Raw genomic sequence first — 24,734 nt, 5'->3', positions numbered from 1 at the left:
ATTTCCAAATTTAAACTTCTGTTGTACAACAAATATCCTGAAATTTGAGTATAGGTTTGTAGTTCTACTTCTACAGTACTAAAGAAAGAGGTTTCACTACAGTATTTGTATATTAAGACTAATGAAAATTCTTATTTCTTAAGAATTTTAGCCACAAGTAGTAATGTCTGTTAGCACCTCTGCCAAAACTATGAGTGGAGAAGTGCTCATGTCACAAATTCTGCATCTTCTCAGTGATGTCATTGAGGTCTTTTTTGAGAAGACTACTAAAAATATGGATCCTCCTCCCCAGGCAGCGGATGCCAGAGGCTCATCTCATTTGACAACCTGCTTTCAAAGCGATGAAAAGTCTTGATGAAGAATATAAAGCCAATTCAAAAATCTCTTCTTGGATCCTAGAGAGTAAAGCAGCCAAATTCATTTCCAACACACTCCTACTACTCTGCATCCTGCAGGACACAGTGTTCCAGCAACAGTTCTCTTGCTGGGAAAATTTACATTTGTTTGAAACACTTCTAACAATTTCTCCTCTGTCCCTGAAGTTCCATCTTGGATAAAGAAGAAGAGATCACAAGATTTTAGATTATTTGCCCATAACACTAATGCAGGTGTTTCTGATGATTGCAATTCCACAGTTCTACCTATGGGACTAATATTGCCCACTGAGAAGATTCAAAGTTGTTCTCTTTCCTCTTTCATACTATTTCCTACTCTTTGCTCAGCTAACTACATGGAGCCCTTATTACCAACAATCCCACAAAGACATACTTAGCCAGCTCCCAGCAGAAGAAAAGGATTAGCTAGAGTCAAAATTCCAATTCGGATAAGTAGGTCCTTTAAAATATTATCTCTGCTTCAGCAAGCCAAAGCAGCTAATCACCCCAGCAATACTAACTCCAGATCTAGGTGATTTTGCTACTAGACTTCAGATGAAAGAAGCTGTGATTTTTGCCTCCTGGCACTTCCCGCAGCAACCAGGAAGCATTTCAAAACTGAAACACCATGCAAAACCAATTAAGTTTTAACAAAGCATTGTCCATTCCAAGCCTTGCTTCAAGCACAACTAGAAGACCAGGCACGGTCTTTTAGTTGTTTTTTTTTTTTGTTTTGTTTTTTAAACTTCTAAACTAATACTTTATGACATCTGAAAGAAACGACATAATATCCAGTTTCTCACAACACACAAGTCCAGCTTCCAAATGGAAAGAGAACATGGAAATAGAACACTATTTACCACAGTGCTAAGAAGTTCACAGGGAGGCTAAGCATTCCTTGCAACATAAGACTATTATTACCAACTTTTAGCCCAGAAAGGTTATCAACAGCATGCATTTTAAGAAAATTTGAACTTTCAGTGCTTTTCAGCACTAATCTCCAGAGCAGTTATTTTGAAACATTCCAAAATTCCACATCAAGCCTAAATCGAAGCATTAATTATGAAGTTCTTTGCCACTACAGAACTATTCACCAGTGTTTCACGAGACAGGTATCAGAAGTAGACAGACCCGCGTGTCACACTGTGGGAGCCCTCTCCTTGTACTTACCTAGTAACTTGTTGTGCTGTTTTCTAAGGTTCTCTGCATTCAGAAAAATATACTGTATTACAATGACAAAGTTGCTAATCCAAACAGGGTTAAGAAAGTATGGTTAATAACCAGTTTCACAGCTTTAAAGAGTAGTTCTTCTCCCTAAAGAGATGCAACACAAAAGGCAAGGCTTAACAAAACCTTCCCTACCAAAAATGAAGCCAGAGAAACTAGCTTCAACATCTGCAGTTGAGAGAGTTTTAAAGACTGGAAAGGTATTTCTTGAGCTACAGACTCTCTCAGCTTTCTCCATACAATTCTTTCATAAGCCAGTTTTTATTAGAAGAAAGCCTCAACATTATGAGGTGTTCTAGCCTGGATTATGGTTGCCACAACTCCAGCAGAAAATTGCAAGAAAAAGAGACAAGAAAAATGCTGGAAGGCATCTTTCATATTAACTGATGGACACTAGAATCAAGTTTCTCAGATATTCCACTGATTCAGGAAGCGTAAGCAATATAAAGAGCTCAAAACAGTCCACAGAAGAACATACCTCACCTACCATGCAAATAGGACTATATTTCACCACTCTAAGTGGAAAAGAAAAAAAAAAAAGATTTGGGTTGTTATCGCCTCCAGCGATAGAAGAGAACAAATAGAAGATCCACACGCCTCAAATGCAGAGAAATGTCAATGGAGCCCTGAATTTCCCTACATTTTGACCCTAACACATCACTATTCCAGCACCATCTGGTCACTGAGACAGCTCTGACAAAATATAAACTGTTAACAAAGATAGCATCCTATACATTCCTTTATACTCTAACCCCTACACTTCAGATGCAGAAGCTCCTGCAAAAAAGGAGCAAAGTCTGAACCATCAAACACTTTGGACTATTCCTTAAAATGCAACATGCTTTGGCAAATCCTCTGAACTCAAAGGGAACAAGAAGTACTCCGTTTTCTGATTGAAGAAACAGACCTTGTTCAAAGCCTCCCATGTGAGATGGAAGCTGCAAGCAGAAGAACCAGAATTAAACTAAAAAGAATATCCTGGCTGAAGTCGGTGGTTTCCAGTTTGCAAAATTCACAGCCAGATGATGTGCTGGAAAGAACTTAAAGGTGATACTTCAGCATAGAGGTTCTCCTTCATATGCAGAATCCACCCAGCTTGGCTGAAGAACACATACAGAGCAGAAACCTAAACCTGTTTTCATAAAATCTGAATTTAGAAAAATGGAAGATTTTAATCTTTTACGGAATTAACTGTTGTAAGAAATACTACCCTTAATCTCTCAGGTGGTTTGGGTTCATTTTTAAAATCAGGAAGAAAATCTCCTTCCAAAAAGCAGAAGGAAGGGTGAACATAAGGGGTGTTATGAAATAACATTTCTTGAAACAATGGAAGCAGCGGTGGAATAAGCTCATGAGACATTTTCCAGGTCATACCCAAATAGGTAATGTATCACCACAGAAATTTAAAGTGAAGAGCTCAACCCAATGCCAAAGGTTAAAGCTTTTATTATAGCCAGCTTTCATCACTATGAAGTCTCAACCCATCTTTCAGACTTGATGAAAAGTTAGCATTCACATCACGGACATGTCATCCTGCATCTTCTGAAGTATCTGTTCTCCTGTCTGACACAGATGATCTGTGTCTTGTGTCTCATCCTGTATCAGGATACTTTTGTTATCAGTGCTCCTTCCTAAAATAATCCATCACTACTTCAATCACAGGTAAGGATTTCATTAATTTTGCCAAAGGATATAAATATCTACTATGCTCAGACTAGTGCAGATAGCTAACTCTATGATCAGTCACCTCCCCACAATGTGGGAACCTGATTTTTTCCTCCTTCTTCTCAGCGTGATTGCAGAAAGTGCAGAAATGCTCCTGTACAGAGTTGAGGAACACAAGTCTGTTCTACTGAGGCTTTTACACACAAACTCCATGCTTTAGCTATACTCATAAACAAAGTGTGCTAACGCTCTATTTCAAGACAGTGCTAGCTTAAGATTAGGTACTCTGGCCCATTTAAATAGTTCAGACCAAAATCTAGCAGGCAATCATCACTCGAGAGTATTACTTCTACTTGTAGTCTATGACATCACTGACAGACTGAAGACTTACTTTCCCTCTCCACATACTGAGATACAAAATTCACATTCACTGCGAAGTAACTTATACAGGGAATATTTGCTTATGGAGAAACATGTGTACCACCAACCTAAAACTAAAGCAAATGATTCACTTTATACAACACTCACAAGATATTACTTTAAGTCTGTAAAATGTACAAAGATGAACTGGCTCTATTACTGGGATATTTGCCTCACTCCAATTAAAGAAAAGGCAGGGGAAAAACTGAATATAAGCAATAGCACTTTCCCTTAGTGACTGCACTTAAAATAAGAAGCCACACAGACACGAGCTTTAAAAATAATCAGGTCTGAAAGACACATAGCACTGACCCCTAACTTATATGTGCAGTGAACACTGTCACTAACACACACCCCTACCCCTGTGAAAGGCTGAAACCAGTAGCAGTGCTGTTGCGTTGCCAAACCCTATGGGCCCAGTGTTAAGAGATTATACAAATTCCCCCTATACACCTCGTTCCCCAAATGCAGCTATTAAGCCTCCTCCTATTTGCCTTCAGGTTCATTCTGAAGAGTTTCAGACATCTGACTGGCTCACTTAGAACAAAAAGCCTAACTAGTAAATTTGTTTTTATGATCCCTAGTGTGAATGTTCAAGCTTTAGGCTTCAAGCCAGGTGAAAAGCATTTGTGTTAAGATGCTACTTCGTGGCATTTCAGAGACCTAACGAGCTGTATAATCTGCACACAGGGAAGTCTCCCAAACATTAGGCTGTGTATAGGCATGGATGTTAAAAACAAGGAACCTATGGCAGACCAAATATTTTTTCAATAAATAGTACAGCTGGTGAATTAAAGACACCGCTAAATTTAGAACTCAAGAGCTTAGCAGTGTTCTGTAAATATCCATGCATCGCAGTGCTTGTAATAACACCAAGTACACTCCCCCAGCCTTACTGCCCTAATTCTCCATATTGAGAGCAGCATTTCCCTCAGGACACACAGAGCTGCACCCAATTTAGGAAAGTTTCTACCTCTATCTAAAAATTGTAACTCTCCAGAAGATCATTTTGTAATTGTATCAAATGAGCAAGTGAGTATACCCTTATTTTAGCCACTTCATTGTTTGGGTATTCCTATATAAAACCCAAAAACTTCAGAAAAGAAAGTTACAGGTAGAACTATGCAATGAAGTCCTCTTCAGACTCGCATGCAGTAGTCCAAGCTTTCTGCTATATCATATCTTGAAAAAGCACAGAAGGGCATCGAGCAGATACAAGATATCGTATGTAACAGACAAAACAAATACCCTTTCACAGCCCTAAGATCGTTCGCAATCATGGCTGACCATATGCAATTTCCTACCCAAGAAACTTCAATCTCTCTGGCAGGAGACAACACCTCCAGGACTTCAGGAGGCAGCATTCAAGTTTCCTAACACCAATCCAGCTACCTCTTCCATTAGAATTCAGAAGTCTACAGGCCACACAGCTTTGAAGTAGCATAATTTTTTTTTAATAACATTGCATTACAATTGCATACATTGAATTACAAATACCAAAACCAAATACTAGCTTGAAGCTGTCACTGGTGCTCCTTACTCTTCTGAACTGCTGTTTGCTGGCTTCCAAGTTCTGTTTCGCACACCCCCGTAGGTTTTCAAATGTCAAAAATTTCTGAACAGGTCCACACTACACATATACTGCTCTACCATACAGGAACCCACAGAAACAATCCACCAATTCTCAAAGTATGAGTGGACCGTAACTGAAGTTCCCTATAGCAATGGAAAAAGAAATAAAGAGGACAGCAGTACATACACTGATATCGTGTGGACTTTCAACATTCAACTCAGATGTTGCTCCATGTGTCATCAGGGGCATTCCTCTCACCAGACTTATTCAGCTACTTCAATAAATTCCTTTGAGATACACAGCTTAGGTTCTCCTAGTTCACTAAATCATTCCAGAAGCATGCAACTACTTTGCTTGCCTGAGCATTCAGCATATACTAAACAGCTTAATCAGGAAATGCTCTCTTAAAGAACTCAAGACACAAAGTAAGGTGGGTACACAACTGCAACAGGCATTTAGGAAAAGTTTTTGTAACAATTACAACTAATGGAAATCTCACATGGCAGCAGAAGTTACACCACAAGAGAAGATGACTATGCTAAACCAGGAAAAAACAGTTTAAGATGAACTCCCCCAAATTACATTGGTGTTCCTTGCTTTTGAATGCTGAAAATGGATCTTCAGCTTGAAAGAAAATCTCAGCATTTTCAGTGTGCACTACCACAACCCTATCAGATGTTTAATGAACGAGTCACTAAATCTACAAGAAAGGTCTTTGGAGAGATTCATTTGCCGAAGTGGATTATTGAAGTCACCAGGACTCCAAGCCATATTTACTCTCGCCCAGTATAGGGTACGTAACCTTAACGCAAAACCATTCTGCTGGATGGGAAGCAAGTGGACACTAGGTGCCAACCAGCACACACGTATCACAGACTGTGTGTCAGTGCAGTTCTACCTGTGCCCCAAGAACGCCTGACAAGAACTGAAAGTTGGGACGGAGGAAGTTTTTTGTTTTAAATCTTTACTGATCAGAACGTAAGGCTGGGGCTTCAAATGATGGCAGGTAAATTGCTTGACTAGGAGGTCAAGCACATACACCTGCAGACAAAAATAGTGCAAGAGAGCACAGGACCATGAATGCTTAGACGAGAAACCTGTGTGCCCCCCCCCCCCCCACGTGGGGGTGTATGCTTACAGATGACTGCGTTCTGACAAGATCAGCTCCTGGTAACCAAGTTGAAGGACAAAACAATAAAGATTTTAATCAGATAATGTCAACAGAAAGAGAGATGCAAGCTTGTCCTTTCAGCTCTTCACTTGAAAACTCTCAGCCCTTCAAGAGAAAGATTTCAAATGAAATCTTTCAATGCCAATAATAGTGTGCTTTATCTAAACACTCCAAAATAAGCCTCTGAGATTACATCTGAGATTCTGGCATCTTCACTCCAGCAAAGGTTAAACATAGCCTGTAAAGAGCAATAATATGTTTCCTGCTGAAGTTCTGAAACACCCAACCACTGCATTCAAGGGAAGTCAATGGCTCAGCACCTGAACCCAAAGAGAACTTCAGTGATAAACAAGCTTCTGACAACAGCAGGTGCAAAAAGCATTTGCTTCAGTTGGGTTCTGTTTAACAGTTCACCAAGTTTAAAACTTAGAAACTGGTTCTGCGTTATTTGATCCTGCTCAAGCAAGAAATGGGGAGCAGGGAAAGGAAGGTTCAAGCTCCCCACCTTCTCTCACTAGCTCCGCAGTCCTGCTGGAAGCACTGTTCTTAGGGCAGTCAAGATCATTAGTCATATATTATTTTCAATTAAGTTTATTTGAAATGCTGCTTTGAAGCTTCTCAATTAATCCAATTTATTTAATACAGTCTTATTTAATAAAGACTTTGACAAGCAAGGTACATTAAATTCAATCTCATTTTCAATCCAAGAGCAACTGAAGTATTATGTACGTCTTACTATGACAGAAAAGTGCCATTTGATCTATTTCTAGATCTGGACATCTACCTGTGCAACCTACTGTAGGGAGCCTGCGTTAGCAGAGGGTGGGACTTGATCTTCTGAAGTCCCTTCCAGCCCCTGTGATTCTTCAATATACATTTCATCACCCATCACCCTTACGTTTGGCAACACACTGGAGATCAGAAGTAACCACTAAAGTGCTCTCAGGATTCTACAGACCAACATTAAATGTTTTTAGAAGAGGATTACCACATTTTCTAAGCCTCTACTGAATTTAAGACTGCAGCATGATTGCCAAGGGTAGATGCCTGTCCCCTTGGAGCACACAGTGGAAACAAATGGTTACAAGAAATTACACATTGTAGCCAACAGCATTAAAACTGCACTTGACTGCATCTGGGTGATGAGGAGCAACTGCTAGATTTGTGTAGATCGTGCGCAGTGCAATGATTAGAGTAAAACTGAGGAAATTGCTGGAAAGTGGAGATAAAAGTTTACAGGAGCAGAGGCTGGAAGAACAACAATGAAAAGTATTTCCAGAACTCTGTCAAACAATTCTAACAGAGACAGGGCTTGCAGAAACTCTTTGCTAGAAAGTTCAAGATTTCTTATGTTAATTTAGTTAGTATTTCACCAGGCTGTTACGTGACAGGTTGGAGCCCAGGCAGCAACACACCACTTAAAAGTTTTGGACATGAGTTCCAGAAGTTTCCCTTCAACATCAAAAAGAGTCAGATTCATGTTATTGATGCCCCAAATCTCAGTTTTAAACATTAAAAGATAACAAGGAGATAACAGGGTTTGGGGACAGGAGAGAAGCCACTGAGGTCACACAATCAAGGTCAATGACTTCTGATGGTGGCAAGCAAGTAAAGGCTCTACAGCAAGAGCAGTTCTTGTTGGATAACCATACCCAGAGAGCAGCTATCAGTGGCACACAGGAGAATACACCAAGCAGGAATCCAGTTCAATTCGCCAATTAAATTGTCAGTAACAAATGATGGGAGAAATAGCAGAGAAGTAGAAAAATGCAAAACAAAACTGCACAACTTTGGCATGCTGCAAAACTGTTCTGAATGATATCAGATACAATTCAACCGTGAAAGGTGTGCTTGGGCAGCATTAACCAAGGAAACAGCAAGGTGAGGGCCTCAACAGAAAGCTGCTGGCTGCAGTGGAGCAACAAGCTGACCTTGAAACAAGGGTTGAACCCTTGTGGACAAGTCAAATGTTTGGAGATGCACAAACAAGAACACACAAAAACAGCCTTCACCCGATCAGCACAGGAAAGTCAGCTAGAATACAAAGGCTTCAAGCACCACACCTGAAGATCCATGCAAGCTAACTTCGGGATTATAAAAAATAAAAAGAACAATTAGAGCAGAAAACACGACTTCCCATGAAGATACAAATACACTGGCTTTATATAGTCCAAAATCATCACAGGGCTGTTGGGGAGGGGCAGGGAAGACGTGGAGAGACAAGACATGAGAAAACATGAAGATGACAAAAAACCAGTTCAAATATTTTCTGAAAGATTACTACAGGGATAAGAATAGATGTCCCTCGTGCCCACGGGATTAGACAGTAAGCTTGCACTGCAGAAAGGAACATGTCTAGCTCTGTATTCAAAATGAGTTTTAATGCCAAGGACAAGCAAAATGCTGAACTGGGGAAAAGCAGAGCTAGTCAAACTTCTTATGAATCACATTAGATGCACAGTACAGCTGGCCATGAGGCTTACAACCAGCCCACATCCTTTCCAGCCATTTTGGGGGGCTATCTCAATTTGAAGTTACTGTAGTGTCGTTGCCCATCATCCAATCAGATATTTTTATTCTGCATGAGCTAGAAGTCAGTCTTTTCATTTTTCAGAAAACAACTTCACAATTTCTAGCTTAATGTTTGCTTGCCCAGATGCCTTTGGTGTATGACAACAGAAAACTCATACCTGCCTCATATTTTGCTCATGCAGAAATAAATCAAGTCCAATTATATCTCACAGCAATATAAGAATTTCAGCAGCACTGTTGTATGCTGTTGGTATCCTTCTGCTGACCAACAAATTCCAGAATCAGATGCCTTCTAATAACCAAGAAGCACCATTCCAATGATGTAATGGCTTTCACTCTGGTGTCACAAGAGCACATGCACACACCTTTTACTGCAGTTATAGCCTTAGGCTTGGCTATAGGAAAACACTGCATGCAAACCAAATACTCCTAAATAAAAACTGACAGATACAGAACCTTGAAGATATGGAGCCAAAGCAGACAGCATTAGCTACAGCCAGTCGAGGAAGTCTGTGCCCAAAATAAGTTATATGTTCACACAGAAAGTGCAAACTTTGAAGTCATTAAACTGGGGAAAAATGAACTAAGAGCTTAAGCACAAATGAGACACCTAAGCATACAATGGACAAAACACTACGTATTTTGCCTCCCCTGTAATAGTTCTGGTAATATAAATGGCTTGCCAGATACAACTCTGATCTATAGGTCATCATTCTGAACAGATTTGCAAAAAAAAAAAAAAACAAAAACAAAAACAAAAACTGGAGTAAGAGCAATAAGCATCCTGTCTCACCTCCAGAGCGCAGCGATTTCTTATTCAAACACTGAAGTGAACAAGCCTGGTCAGGATGCAGTGTTGATGGAAGAAGACATGGCAAACAAGCACACACCCAGCTAAGTTCAAGTGGAAAATGACATCTAGAGAGGTGAGCAGCCCTGAGCTTCAGCTTCATGCCCAGGTTTCAGTGACAGAAATATTCTCTTCTAACCAGGAGCTCTGCTGTTGTTATCTCACCTTTCCAAGCCCTTACAGCAAGCCACAGCACTTCAGTTCAGCCTAAATTACCCACACTCCTCAAATTCATCAACTTCATTTTATTTCTAACTGTATTTTAAAAAAGCAAATTTTTAAAACTGTAAAAGCTTTTTTAAAACTGTATTTTAAAAAAGCAAATATGAGGTTCTAGGTACTCATTCCTTTCTCCTTTCCCACTAGAAGAAATATGTACCACATTTAGCCAGTTCACTGATTAGCTACTTACCAAATGCTGTTGTCATTACTCCTCTCTCCTCCTCCTCACTAAATATCATGGAACAAATGATGCTGTGATACAGCAGTAGTCTTAGGGCATGCTTACGCAGCACTGTGCTCCATTCCAAGCAGGACATAACAAGTAATTATTTGCCACTGCTATTAAGACTGTGAAAAATTAGCAAAAAAAAGTTCTGTTCCAGAGTCATTTGGCCACACACATTTCCACTATCCCATGTTTGATTCACATCCTACACCACAGCAGACTCCAAACACACCAGGCTTTTTCACATTCTGCATGTGATTTCTGGAGTCTGGAAGTTGATAAAAGCAGCAGGGTTCGACAGATCCAAATGACATACAACTTCTTTTTTCTTCCTTCAAGTTTTCACCCCTCTAAAATCAGAAGAGGTCAAATCAGAACCCTCAAAGGAATACATCTGTCAGTGGGAAAGTAGGGGGAGTTAAAGGAAGCAGACAAGAATTTGCCCTGTGAGCAAGCTTTGACAAGTAGAATAAAGAACCCAAGTATCCACTAGTAACTGCATGAAGTGCAAAACAGGAATACTGCAAAACGTAAAGCCACAAACAAGATAGCAAGACATAATATGGGTGCAGAGTAAGTGAAGGAAGAACATAGTACCATTTACCTCAACACAAACTGCACAGAAAAGAATTAAACATGACATAATAATATGAGCTGCCCAATTAGACTGAAAAGCACACTTACCATACAAATTTCAAAAACCTCCCAAACCCCTCAAAGGCATTAAAGCTGTTCACAACGTTATTTGAGATGCAAATTAGAGACCTAAAGTTAATATAGCACCAACAGAAGCTCCTATTATTCCTGTTCTTGGCTCTAGGGAAGGTGACAGTAGAAGAGGAGTCACAGCCCTGTCCTATGAGGTCCCATTATGTAATGGTTCTTGTTTGGTTTTAAGAAGTTAACTCACTCTGGCATTAATACAGAAATCTCTGAATTATAGTTGTGATGTTCCACAAACCTGTAAGTTTTAAATGCACTAAGAAGTAGCAGCAAGCCAACTGCCTGGGCTAACAAGGAGAAACAAGTTTTCTTCAGGAAAGAGGAACTCATGTCCTGTCTTCCCAAATCACAGACATCAGCACAAAAGTAAAGGTGCAGATACTGCTGCTGCTGCAGCCATTCCACCAACCCTTTCCCGAACCAGCTGGGTTCCAATTTTAAAGCTCAGCAAAAGCTGCTTTCTTCCATCTCAGATGCCTTTCCTGCAACAACATGCGTTTCCGACTGTTCTGAGACAGTTCTGCAAACACTTCTAATGACAGCTCTAGCAAAAGGCAGCTTGGTTTCACACCCTTAGCTCTATCTGTACCCACACACACATCGAAGGGCAATCACCACCTCTGGCATTGGGTGAGGTTCTTTGTGTGCCCCAAAGCTCTGGGCCTGCAATCTGACATACCATGGCAAGTATTCTTCCCTGCACTTAAATACTGGAGGTTCATTTTCACAGGTCTTCAGCCAACGTTGCCATGCCAAATTCAGAGCAATGATGCTAACATTAGGTAATCAGAACCCTTGCTCTTACCACTAGCACCAGTAAGCATTACACGTGTGACGGACAGGGTTTCAACAACATAACACAAATACAAGCAGTGCAAAGCTAGCTGCATTATTCTGGTTTTGCAATTCAGTAAGTCTTCTTTATATACAGTAAAGAAACTTTCTGTATATTCTAAAGCGAGATCTTCAGCTGCTTGCATGAAAGAATACTGCTGTCAGGAAACCAAGAGCCATAACCCAGATAACGTATTTAGCAACAGCCCTGCCTGCTGCCTCACCCCGAGCAAGCGATTCACAGAAACACGGCCTTCACAAGTTATTTCTGCCCACTACAGAATACTGACAGTTGTGACTTCCTTGCCAGCTTGTTGATGACATTACTTGCATGAACTGATTGACTCAAGAAAAAAAAAAAACAACAGTAGAGAAGATTAATATTAGAGTGCTGACAATTCTCTGACAATTCTCTTGATTTTAGGTTTTACACTTGCATAGCCCACGAACAACAGATGACAAATGTAGTAATTTAAAAATAGCCCAAATTTACTTTAGAGAAATAAAAATTTCAAGCAAACAAAGTTTCCTGCTAAAAGAAAATGACTTGTATGCTTGCAGGGAAGTGCCTCAGTGCTGCCAAAAGGCAAAATTGCTGTGTATATTATCACCTCCCAACTATGCAAAAAGAAACGTAAACAACAATATAAGAACTAATACTTTCCATTAGAGGTTTAACAAGATTTCTCACTGCTATTTATGCAAATTCAGAGCAAAAACAGAAAGGTCAAATTCTACAAACAAAACTCAAAACCATCATCAAAAAAGTGTGGGAGCAGAAAAAAAGAATCATGTTTGGAAAGTTTTAAGTACACATGTTTCTAAAGGGAATAATCTATCAAACCACAGGAGGTGACTAGAACTGCCATCATCACTGCTAGCACAAAGGAATGCAGATTGGGGGAGGCAATAGAGGAAGGGGGAGAAAGGAGAGAGAAGGGAAAAGGGGTCAGGACTAAAACAAGGGAGCCACAATAATGGTTACCAGACTTTCAAGGAATTCTTATAGGAAAGAATCAGCCCCACATACCACTTTAAAATAAAACAATAAATGTAATAAACTAAAGTAACCTGAAAGCTCAACTTTCCAATTCTCAGCCCAGTGTATTTTCATAAATTCAGCTTTATGCCACGCATTAAGCTTCTAAAGATTTTAACACAAACGTTGCAAATAAAGATATTTCTTCTTTCAGCCTCCTCATTCTTCCCAATCACAGTACCCTGCATTAAACAGCTTTCAAGAGGAAATACTGAAATTTACAATGCCCAATCTAAGACACTTCTTTACAGTCACTTAACTAATTTTAATTTTCAAGTTAAGATACAATAACAGTGAGTTGCACATCGGCAGATACAGGCTGCTGGAGGACAGGCAGATGGCCACAGCACAAGGTGGCCTGGAAGAGTATCATTAGGGAAGAATCTCATAGATCATTTTCAGTTTCTATCTAACAGCCAGCATGCACTTCCATGTGCCAAAGAGCCTTGCTACTGACTAAAATGAGGGATGATTAAGAATACTGACATTAATAGCATTTCTCAGAAATTCAAAATAAATGAGTAGCAAACATACTTTTTAGTTAGCAATTCCACGTTAACCACATGGAAACCACCTAATGTAAAGCTGATCAGGATGCATGCTTTAGCTACCAAAAAAATTGTTTTTCTGCCTCAGAATGTGCATCTCACAGGCATTTCAGAAGCACAATAATTGTAAAGATACAAGCTCTTATATCACGTTCATTGTACCTCCAATAAAGCCAGATCTCAAGTCACATGCTCTGCTTAAAAAGTTTCTGCCATTCAGCACACATTGTGCTCCAGATTCCCCAAGCCTGACCCGAAGCAATCAGCCCATTCACAATTAAAACCTATCCAGAAATATTTCAGCTCACCACAGCAGGCAGAAACCTTCTACTTCTTGCCAAAAATGGCCTGGATGGAAACATTTCCTAGCAGTTAGGATATGAATCGGAGGCAGCGTAACCATAAGGGCTGTAACCAGTGTTCTCAGGAGCTAAATTTAATGTAAGCACAGCGAAGCAGAACGGAGCTCAGCTCTGCCTCAGGCCTGAGCTCAGGGCTGAAAGCAGCCTCTTACCCCTACGTAACAGCACTGCTACAAAGCACGTGAACTTTCTAAGCACTTATGGAGGACGTGGGCCTCACCTAAAGAGAAAGGCACTCAACTTCCAGTTGTCTGGAATGCCCCATACCTAGAAGTGTTCAAGGCCAGATTGGATGGGGCCCTGGGCAGCCTGGTCTAGTATTAAACGTGGAGGTTGATGGCCCTGTATGTGGCAGAGGGGTTGGAGATTTATCATCCTTGAGATCCCTTCCAACCCTGGCCATTCTGTGATTCTGTCTGCTAAGAGAGAAGTGACGCAATGCCAACCCGGAGGGCTACCTCAAATCCCCAGAAACCACTCTTATGGAATCCTGCGTGCAGGCTGCAGGAGCGTTTGGCAAGCCAAACAACCAGAACAAAGCCCTGAGAAAAGCTGGCACAGCACAAAGAGCCCGTTTAGGAGCGGGTCTGACGCTTCAGCCCGTTACGCTGAGGCCGTCATTCGGAACCGAGCTGCCCGAGGCTGCTTGGGGATGGAAGCAACCCCAGGGAGCAGCCCCACGCCTGCACAAAGGCCTGGAGAGCTCCTAAATACCCGGCCCGCGACCTGATGATTTTAAGCGCCTGCCAAATCCTTGTAGAGATTCCGAACGCCAATGAAGTATTTTCGTGAGGATTTCAGGGTGCTTTTTTTTTTTTAAAAAAAAAAAATGTTATTACGTATGTTTGCTTTATTTTTTTTTTTCCTGCTCTTAGCAGGGCTGCTGCCATCCCAACTCTCCCTGTAACGGCGGAAAATGGAGCCAGGCTCAGCTCGAGCCGCAGCCCCACCGCCACACGCGTCCTCACGCAGGAGGCCGCCGCAGGGAAGGGCAGCCCCGGGTGCCCTCCCCGCACACACACAGCCGTTACCGCAGCTCCACGAAGGAACCTCAGCCTCACCGCCCGCCCCGCTCCCACCGCACGGCAGCTCCCAATCGCTATCGCCGAGGACCGCCGTTTACCCACTGCCCTCTCACCCGGGCCCGCGGCCTCCCCGCCGCCGCCGAACCCAACGGCCGGTACCTGAGCCCGCACGGGCCGCCTCCCCTCCGCGTATGGACTAGGCTTCTCAATGGCAATTGAACAAAACACAGCTGGCTCCGCCCCCGCCCGGCTCCCACACGCTCCCATTGGTTGTAGCACCCGCCCGCCGACCTTTCACCCGCCCCGCTATTGGGCCGCGATGAGCGCTGGCCCCGCCCACAAGAGGCTGGAGGCGGGCCCGTGCCCCGCAGGGCCGTACAGCCGTGGGGTCGGGGGGGACGCGGCAGACTACAGTCCCCAGGAGGCGTAGCGCCCGCCTGCTCTCATTGGCGAGCCTGGGGAGCGCACGGAGGCGCGCTTGTGCAGAGAGAGGGTCGTGCTCCTCGCCCGGGGCCGATGACGTCATCGCGTTCCCGGATGGGGCCGCAAGGAGGACGCGGGGCTGTGCGGCCTCGGCCCGTCCCTTCTGGGCGTGCGCAGTAGCGGCAATGAGGGGATTACCTCAGGACGGGCGGAAGGCGCTGCTCTTGCCTAGGCTGTTTGCGGCGGCGGCACGGGGGTCTCACTAAATTGAGAGTTCCTGGGTACCGGAGTAGGACGCGAACGTGCCACTTAAAGTTCCTCCAGCCCGCCGCCGCGGTTTCCCCTCGCCGGATCCGGCTCGTTTCTTGCCTTCCTCACAGCCGGCTCTTCCCGGCCGCTCAGGCAGCACAGCGCTGGGGCTGCACTGCCCTCTGTCTGCTCCCCGCCTCGCGCAGGGATCGCCTCAGGTGCGGCTCCCCGGGGGTCTCGCCTGGCTGGGGCCATCTTCTGCCGTCTCTCAAGATGGAAGCCAGAAAAATAAAATAAAAAAATCAAGCCGCTTGTTATCCTGCAAGAAATATTCCTATGGGAGTTTTTCAAAAGCAGTTATGAGTCAATCGCAGCGAGGAAGTGGGATGTGTTTGGACAGCAATTACGCTGTACGCTTGTCAGGGCAGAGGCTGCTTTATGTGGGTGCATAATCCCTACCATTCTGAGAAACCAAACCCTGATTTACTGTTGCCTACAGGCCTAACATTGCTGGCTTACGGGTATTTTTTATTAACGGTGACTACTAACGAGCTCTTGGCATCCCTATAAGAAGCGTCTGTTATTTCAGCCTTCTGCAACCTGTCCTTTAGATTTTCCACGTCATGTTTCATTTCAACACCTTTCCTATGACACAAAAGGTGGTGTTTTTTTTTGTTTTTTTTTTTTTGTTTTTTTTTTTCAAATGACTTTACCCCGTTATCCTGTGGGGTTTTTATAAAGTATGAGACCACACTGCAGTAGGTATCTGAAGCTAGGAATGCAGAATTCAAATCAAAACTGTACTTGTGACATTCTTATTTCACAGTCATAGAATTGAGTTGAAAGGGACCCATAAAGGCCACCTAGTCCAACTCCCCTGCAATGAACAGGGACACCTGCAGCTCCATCAGGTGCTCAGAGCCCTTCCAGCCTAACCTTGAGTGCCTCCAGAGATGGGGCATCCACCACCTCTCTGGGCAACCTGTGCCAGAGCCTTACCACCCTTGTAGAATTTTAAGTCTAGGAGACCATTACATTAAAACCAATTCCACTTGAAACAGCATTGCCAAGTTGTGCTCCTTATTGTCCATTATTTTTCTTTTTTCACAACCTCCTTCAATACCCCCTTTTCTTGAGAGCATTTGCAATTTTATTCCGGTGAACCTTAGTCTGAAATCTTTTCAGATAGTTTTCCAAGATACCTTTCACAAATTATAAAGTGAATATTTAAATTAGCGTACTAGTTCTCTGGAATATCAACGCTTACCTCTCTTTAGAAAGATCTTTCAAGAGATTAAAGGTTCGCAGAGAAAGGCACAGCTTTCTCCCATAGTTCAGTCCTGGCTCTTGAAATACTTTCTGCTTGTGCTCATTTTGCTTCTGGCCTTGTTGTGAATTCTAGTGCATGGGAAATTGTAGCTCATCTGCTTTCGCGATCCTATCCGTATCTTTGGCAGAGATTTGGCTCCATTCTGTAATCAGTTTTGTACACAGAATTCACCATGGAAAACAAATTATCCTCCAAGTATTTCATTGCTAAATCCTTATCCAAACTTAGAATTAACAATTTATTCTTTTCTTTAAAAAAAAAAAAAAATCAAGTCACAACAGTTTCATCTTTCACAACTATTATATCTAACTATTCCACTGTAATTTAACAGCTGAGGTGAGAGATTTTGATGTAAAATTGGTTTTCCCTTACCTACAAGTTTAACGATTTTCATAGTTGCCCTTACTTAAGACACTTTCCCACAGCCTCCTGTGGTATTTCTGCTGTAAGTAAGGTAAAACCAGACAGATCTTTTGCTTCTGAAACTGAACTGCTTCTTGATTGCAACAGTTTACTTACAGCCAATCATGTGGCCATGAGGGAGGCATGTGAAAGGGGCTACAGCTGCTTTCCCCCAGCAGTCAGCTGGAGACTTTCAACTTAGATAAACCACACAGTAATTAAATTACCTTATAGACTCCAGTATTCTATCCCATCTTCCATAATGCTTTACTGTAATTTGTCCCCTCATTTTTTTTTAATCACCTTTTTTTTTTAATCATTTTTTTCTCCAGCTTTATCAACTGTTCTTCCATTGTGACAATGGCTGATACTCTGTTCTTTTGGGGTGGAGCTGCATTCAGCTCCAACTATAAAACAGGTGGGAAGTTGAGCCCTAATCTGGTGATATTACAGGGGTGCTAATTACTCTGATCAGTTGGTTGCATCCCAAAGCTTACTTTATGTGCTATTTACGTACAACTACAAGGGTCAACAAAACTAGTGGGCTAGCATGGAAGACAGGAGTGGATGATCTTCTCTGAGAGAAGGCAGGTGGGAGCTTTAATCAACATCATTCAGTATGAAACTGTAGTCTTTTATACTCAAGAGTAAAGCTCTGTCAAGGATCCAAGTTGTCCTTCAGATCGTGGTAAATGCTACCTGAATTTCCCTCTCAAGAAGTTCTAATAGTGATTGTCTTTAGCACTTTAGAATATCTAATTACAAACATGTTACTACATGTTAAAGTGGTCAGTGTCTGTTCAATCAACTGTGCGTCTCCAGGAAGTGCCATCTGTTTCTAACACAACAGTGGGACACGAATGTAGACACGTTTCTAAATTTAAGAAAACAAAACACCTAAAGCGGTAGTGACACAAAAATAACTTTACAATAAAGTATGGGCCAAAATAATAATCAGAATGACCCTTGGGAGAAAGTTTTCACCTGGGGAAACAGATGTGTGGTATGATTGCTCAAGATATCAGTCTGGTGGTTACTTCATGCACCTAAGTGCTAAAGTAAGCATATACAAGTCTTCAGCATATGTACAGATAATAGGTTGAGTTTGGTCCTTTGTGACTTCTGTATAGAAATAGGAATAGCAGTTCCTCTTAAGCCCCCATCTCCTAGATCTATCTAGCTTGTAGGACCTGTTATTCAGGAACAAAGGGGAATGTTTTTCCTTTCTTAGTCATAATACACGGGTAGGCATGTGTGGCCCGTTGACTTTGCCTCTCAGGCAAAAACAACTAGACCTTAATGCTATATATATGTGGTAGTAAGCTCATGCCAATCTAGACAAATTACCATTTAAGTTCAAGAATGGAAATGGAGGAGACTATGCAGCTTAGTTCCTTTTTAAAAATTATTTTTGTTTTGTAATTAGTTGTAGATGAAGAGCCAAGCAACTATTTGGTCTAGATATTGCTTTAAAGAATTAAAGTATGAAAAGTATCTAACACCCTACAGTGCAGAGCTGCTCATAAGGTTAAAATAAACACTTCCAACGCTCTGGTTCAAGTTGGTTGAAAGGTGCTTTGTAAACCAATTTTTACTTAGCACAGCATTACTAAGCCAAAAGTTGGTTTCTTTACTATGTATAGTGATCTTACAAAGAGTTTTAAAAGCAACACAAAGAAGTAAGTTGGGATACTGATATCAAGTCTCAGGTAAATTTACCCCAAGTTGTGATATTTGTCTTCCTTTAGTAATCACTCTTAGTTATTCATCTGTTTCCACATAAACTATGTAAAACGGAAAAGGGGCCTCTGTCTCAGAATACAAATTTATGAAGGCCTCTCAGAAACATTCCAGATCTAATAAAATCCTTCACTGATCCTGTTTCTATCAGGGTCACTTTCCCGTTGACCTCAGGAGCAAGCAGGCAATGTGAATTCCATTTCTCAGCCCATGACATTCCCACACAAGGGAGTAAAGAAGAAAAAACTGGTCTGACTCCAAAGTCCGATGTGGAATAGTTACAGGAGTCGAGGTTCTGAGGTGTCTTGTATGTTTAAAGAGGGTGCTTGAGCATGGCTGATTTTCATCAAAGGTGGAAATGCACTTCTCCATTCTCTCTGTTTATGAGTTTCACAGCTGAGCGTACAGATTCTGGGCACAAGAGGAAGTTCAGCCACTAATTGCATGTATCAGTTGGTGGTTTTCATGTTAACCTTGCTCAGACTGCTCTAACAGATCTGTTTTCCGTGTAAGAAACTTTTCCTTATTTATGTTTGTGGGTTCATTATAAATGAGATAAAGCAGTAAGGATGCTAAATAAATAAGCTGGAACTGAGAAGGAAAGGAGTGTTCAGCATCAAAATCGGAAACAAGCAGAGAGCTGACATCCTGGGACATTGGAATCAGGGGTCTCATATACCGCTACAAGTTGGCTAGACATTATGTTCTTTGTGAACTCTTAAAAGGATTTTTAAAATGCTGAGTTAATCATGACCAGATCAGGTTTTATTGGATTTCATGGAAGGGTGACTCCATCCTATGCCCCGTGTATACAGCCGACTTTTCCTATACCAGACTTTCAGCTCTATTACCTGCTATTGCAGCTACACAGTTGCCTTCCTTTTCTTAAACTGAGCCATCTGGCCAGGATATACTCCATTTTCCAGGGTCTGAATTAGCCATAGGATTTCAGAAAGGGCAAATCAAGCTCCAAGTACTGAGCCAATATAGCACTGTTTTGCTTTTCACTTCAGTCTCCTAGGAATGGTCCCACTCATGAGAACTCTAAATTGCTAAGAGTTCAGCCAAAGCATCTTCTGCCTACTCAGGTTTCTAGTTCCTCCTACATGAATTTCTAAATGCCTTGTTCTTTTCTTGCAAAACCAATACATGACACTTCCTTCATAGACCTTCCAAGACCATATACTTGCTTGCTTTACAAAATGTCTTACTCACCTCTTGACTGCACCTTTTCTCAGCCCAAAACTTTCCAACTCATTTCTCCTTGAGCAAAGCCAGGGACAGCTAAAATGCAGAAGTTACATGTACCTTGGTGCAGCTCTAAGAACTGCTACTGTTCTCTCATACAATTAGAGTATGTTCTGTCAGGGCAGGGTTTACAAATCTGTTGCATACTCTTGTGATTTCCAGTATGATGCATAAAGAATGCCAATTGCCAGCACACAAATATGATTACTGAGCATTGTTAGTTAAAGCATACTCTGTGCAACATATCATACAACATGTATCAACATACAGAATTTCTGTAGGAGCCTTTTCCACATTTTTAATGAGTGCATTTGTTTTTGGTGTTTTTATTGCTGTTTTGTTTTGAAGAAGACAGTAGTAAGCACAGTTCTGGTACTTAATTTTTTTCATTATAACTTATCCAGAAATCTAAGGCAGCAAGTAACAAAGTCATGATCCCTCAGAAGCATGCTGGATGACCATTTGCTTAGTGTAAGAATTGTTTATACTTGCATAGTTTTGCATGTTTTGCATGGTTTTCTTATCTTCTACCTCAGAATCTGCCAAGGAGCGGTGGAGGATGTACAGAGGTAGGTAGCATTGTGACAGGCCTTAGTGCCTCTGAGCTGAGACCTTCCAAACATGAAACCTTACTGGAAGACAAAGTGGTCTCAAAACAGTATTTCACTTTGTCTCATTCTTCAATCTGTTGTGGTTAAATAAAGAAGGAGTTGTTTTAAGCACCAAATCGAACTAGGGATTTAGGGATACATTTTCATATGCATTTAGCATAGAGCAAAGTGATATATACCTAGGATTTTAAACATGGATTCTTCACATGAATTTGTGCATGCTAATCATCAGGTATATGGGTTTTCTTCTACATCGTGTATTTCTAGATAATTTCCCTTGCAGATGACAATTCAAATGTGACGTTTCTACTCATACTCCCAGACCTGCCTCCGCTACTCAAACTGAAACTGTAGCCTGTCTCTCAAAAATCCCATCCCCAGTACATAGCTGACAGATTGAGCTCACTGTGACTCAAACAGAACTTTTCATTTTCTCTCCGTTTTTACTTGACTAATACAATCTTATCATTCATATCCATTCAAAATGGTTCGGCAGTGGTTGTCTGACCATGTCCTTTGGCCACACCAACTTTCTCCTTCCAACTGTCTGTTGTCTTTGTTTTTCTTGTGTCAAATGCATGCTGTCTGTCTTCCATTCAAAGCTCTTTGAAGCCCGTTCCACCTCTGTCTATCTTTTACTAAAGCAAAGGCAGCTTTTGCCCCTCAGGCCCCCCAGTCACTGCTCCATGCGATCACCTCGTGTGACCTCTGCTCACCTCAGATCTTTATATTTTAGCAAATAAGCCCATTTATTAAACCTAAAGGTTTCAATTAAACTGAAGTATTTTAATTCTCAGGAGACTAACCTGTGTTTCACAAGCAGCAAACAAGAGTTATCGCTTTTGCCTGAGGCTTTTACGATGGTCTGAATGATTCAGAAGGTCAGCCAGGCCGATGGCTGTAGAGAAAGGGCAGAAAAAAAAGACAAATGAACCTTCATGTCTCTGTTCCTCCAGCTGGGAGGGAAATCTCATCCTGACCCACAATGAACCCTGTGCAGGGGAGCAACATACATCCATCAGTCCTGTTGAAAGAGGGGTTTCCCCATCACTTCAAAGCACCCACTTTAACTGTTCTTTGTTTCAAGCTGTGAGCCATCTAGGATGCCTCTGAAGAAGGGAGCAGATAATATTTGAGCTAGTAAACAGGCCTGTTTTAATGAAACCTGGTGTCTTTGGATGTGTTTCAAGGCTGACTGACGAAGATGCAAGTCCTGACTGAATCTTTTTCTGCAGCTGGGATTGGTATAAAACCTCACAAGCTTTTTTTCTGTGTTCTCTATGTCTAATACTGTGGGAGCTGATTATGTAGGTTTATCTTCAGTGGGAACACTTGTGGGGTGTCTTCTGTTCGGTTGGCTACTTCCATAAATTTTCTACAACCTTAATCCTGTTTGAGGCCTCTACCTCTTTACCAAATTCAGATGAAGTTGTCCAACTGGTTTTAAATGTATTACTGTGAATACAGATATGCATGGACAGACACAGATGGCATGCACTGGTGTCTGTACATTGAGAATAGGAGACTGGGAAGCTATTATTTCTCCCTCTTCTCTGATACTATTGGCTAAGGACAGGAGATTTGATTATAGGCATTATTTTAGTGCTGACCCAGGATCATTGCAGGTGTATTGAAGGCTGTGCACAGAGCCTTACTTGCAGAAAGGACTGAGCAGGAAGATTCATATATAGATACTGGATTGAGGAAGAGCAAAGTGAGACCTTCCAGTCCCAAACATGGAAACCACAGAAGCTCCCTGGTGTCTTGAAGCTACTGAAGCTTCTCATGACTTATCTTAAATTGATAGTGAGCACAATGCATTGCTAAATCAGCAGCAATGCATGTTTACAATCACAACCGAAAGAAATGTCTGTGATTTCAAATTGTAATTTATCTAACACAGTGAGGGCCACCAGAACCCATAACAAGGATCAGCCACTGAACCTCTGTCTCTTTATTAAGCTATGATTGCACATCTCTTGGCCTTCTCCTGTGGCAGTCTTAGGGCTTCAGAACAACTCCTCTAACCCTGAGGTTAGGGATTTATCTCCTCCCATAACCCCTCCAACTTTGCTCTGACAGAAGCTCGGTGAAGCCTGCAATGATGTGCTGAAGACACTTCTAACCAAGCTGACCATCATGCACAGTGTTTCCAGTTCTCTGCTGGCTGCCTGCCTCATCTTTATTTTGGCACTTCTTCAGGCAAGGACTGTATGTTTAACCTATGCTGTACAGTGTCTAGCATAACTATCCCTGTAGTTCCTATACACTGTGATTAGACGGCAAGAAATTGCTTTAGGAGCTTGGAGATGGGGGGAGGGAGACGGGGATGTATTTTCTGTAAACTAAAGATTTTTGCTTGCCAAAAAAAATCAGTTAAAATATTCCACATACAGATCTGCAGATCCAAAATGCAGAGAGGTCACTGTAAACAGCTGAAAGAATTTCCCTCTCCCCAAGAGAGCAATCATCAAGTATGTTCTCTGAGGAAGAAGAAGTGCAGTTTTAGAATCTGTTTCCTGTTTCAGATCATTTTTAATGTTCTGAAGGCAGCAGGTACTTCATTTAAAACGAGTATTTCAAACTTTGTAATTAGGATAGCTGCTCTAATTATTTTTTACAAGTGGTGCATTTTAAAACTAATTATATATATATGTATGTTAAGGCCTCATGTGAAAAAAGAAATGCAAAGCAAACCTCACAACATCAATGTAAGGCTCTGCCTGTTTTTCTCCTGGTTACCAACCCTGTACAAATTAAAAGCACATTAGCCACTTTGAAAATAAATCTGACTGCAGTTCAACCTTTTCTCTTTGGAGTTTTAGTTTGAAGATAGCAGTGGCATTTCACTGCCTAAGCCACTTGAGTGAATTTCCTGATTTTGCTTGGTCGCTTAATTTCCTGTTGGGCTCATATTTTGCTTAATTCAAGACAAAAAGACCCCTATAAATTGGATAAATGATTGAAATTGCAGAGCTGGACGTAGTAATTCGATTGCAGTTCAGTATGTGCCTGTCTGAAGAGAGGTAGGATTTCTGAGACATGCATGTAGCTCTAAAAATGTCTTTAATTCAGCGTTTTCTCTCGTTATTGAATTACCCCTCTAAATATCCAAATATTTGTTATCAAAGGTCTTCTCTTTGTGTTCAGCTTTTAATGTGTGTCCATGACAAGTTTTACCCTGTTATGACATCGTTCTGAAGTCTCTAAAACAGGACCAAAATAAAACAATAGGAAGTGCCACAGTCTGTTATTCATAACAGCTCCCCAGCAGTACTTGAGAGTACATTTGAAACAGATCTACTTCTCTGCATTCTCTGCATGATTTTTCCAGTGCTAGGCTTTTCATCTTTTAAATACTCAAGATTGTGAATAGGGCTAAATAATGCTTTAACAAAAGCCTATAAATAATGGATATACAAAATACATACAATATAAATCTCTCATCTGTTTGTTCTACACGTAGTACCTTTATTTATATTGCCTCTCGTGCTCTACAAAATTACTCAACTATGATAGCTAAAAGTAAAACTGAGCTTTTTTTTCTGATGTTCCTTCCTCACCCAGAATCACAGAATCATTAAGGGTGGCCACTAAGATCACCAATCCAGCCCCCGCTCATCCCCACCAAACCCACTGACCACATCCCTCAGTGCCACATCTCCACAGCTCTTGAACACCTCCAGGGACAGTGACTCCACCACTTCCAAAGAATATTTCCTGTATTCATTTATTTAGAGGTCAGATGAGCGGAAGATGTTATGAACTAAGATATGCACTTTTACAGTGCTTCTGCTGTATCTGAGCACCATCAGCCTGGGCTCCACCTGATCTTTTTTTGGAAGGATTTCCAGATTACTTCCATCTGAGAAGGGAGTTTTTCCACAGCACAAGCAATGCTCCAGGAATTACTCAGCATATCTCCTGCACGGGGCAGGAA

General features: G+C 41.5%; 1 protein-coding gene across 4 annotated transcripts in view; it reads right to left on the bottom strand.

The window, feature by feature from the left end:
- Positions 1-15,012, bottom strand: part of LOC122180201 (protein FAM53A) — a 31,411-nt gene extending 16,399 nt beyond the window's left edge. For 2 of the 4 annotated variants that reach the window (XM_042871736.1, XM_042871733.1), the window contains exon 1: positions 14,951-15,012. The gene's annotated coding sequence lies outside the window, so the exon portion shown is untranslated. Of the gene's footprint in view, positions 1-14,797; positions 14,820-14,904 lie in introns of those variants that run through there. The other 2 variants (XM_042871734.1, XM_042871735.1) reach the window with 2 other exon arrangements.
- Between the last annotated feature and the right edge of the window lie 9,722 nt (positions 15,013-24,734).

Source organism: Lagopus leucura, unplaced genomic scaffold (assembly GCF_019238085.1).
Source record: "Lagopus leucura isolate 7727_CA_CO unplaced genomic scaffold, USGS_WTPT01 Super-Scaffold_100004, whole genome shotgun sequence".
Taxonomy (NCBI): Eukaryota; Metazoa; Chordata; class Aves; order Galliformes; family Phasianidae; genus Lagopus; species Lagopus leucura.
The sequence above is the reverse complement of the archived record's forward strand: the minus strand, read 5'-3'. Positions and strand labels throughout refer to the sequence as shown.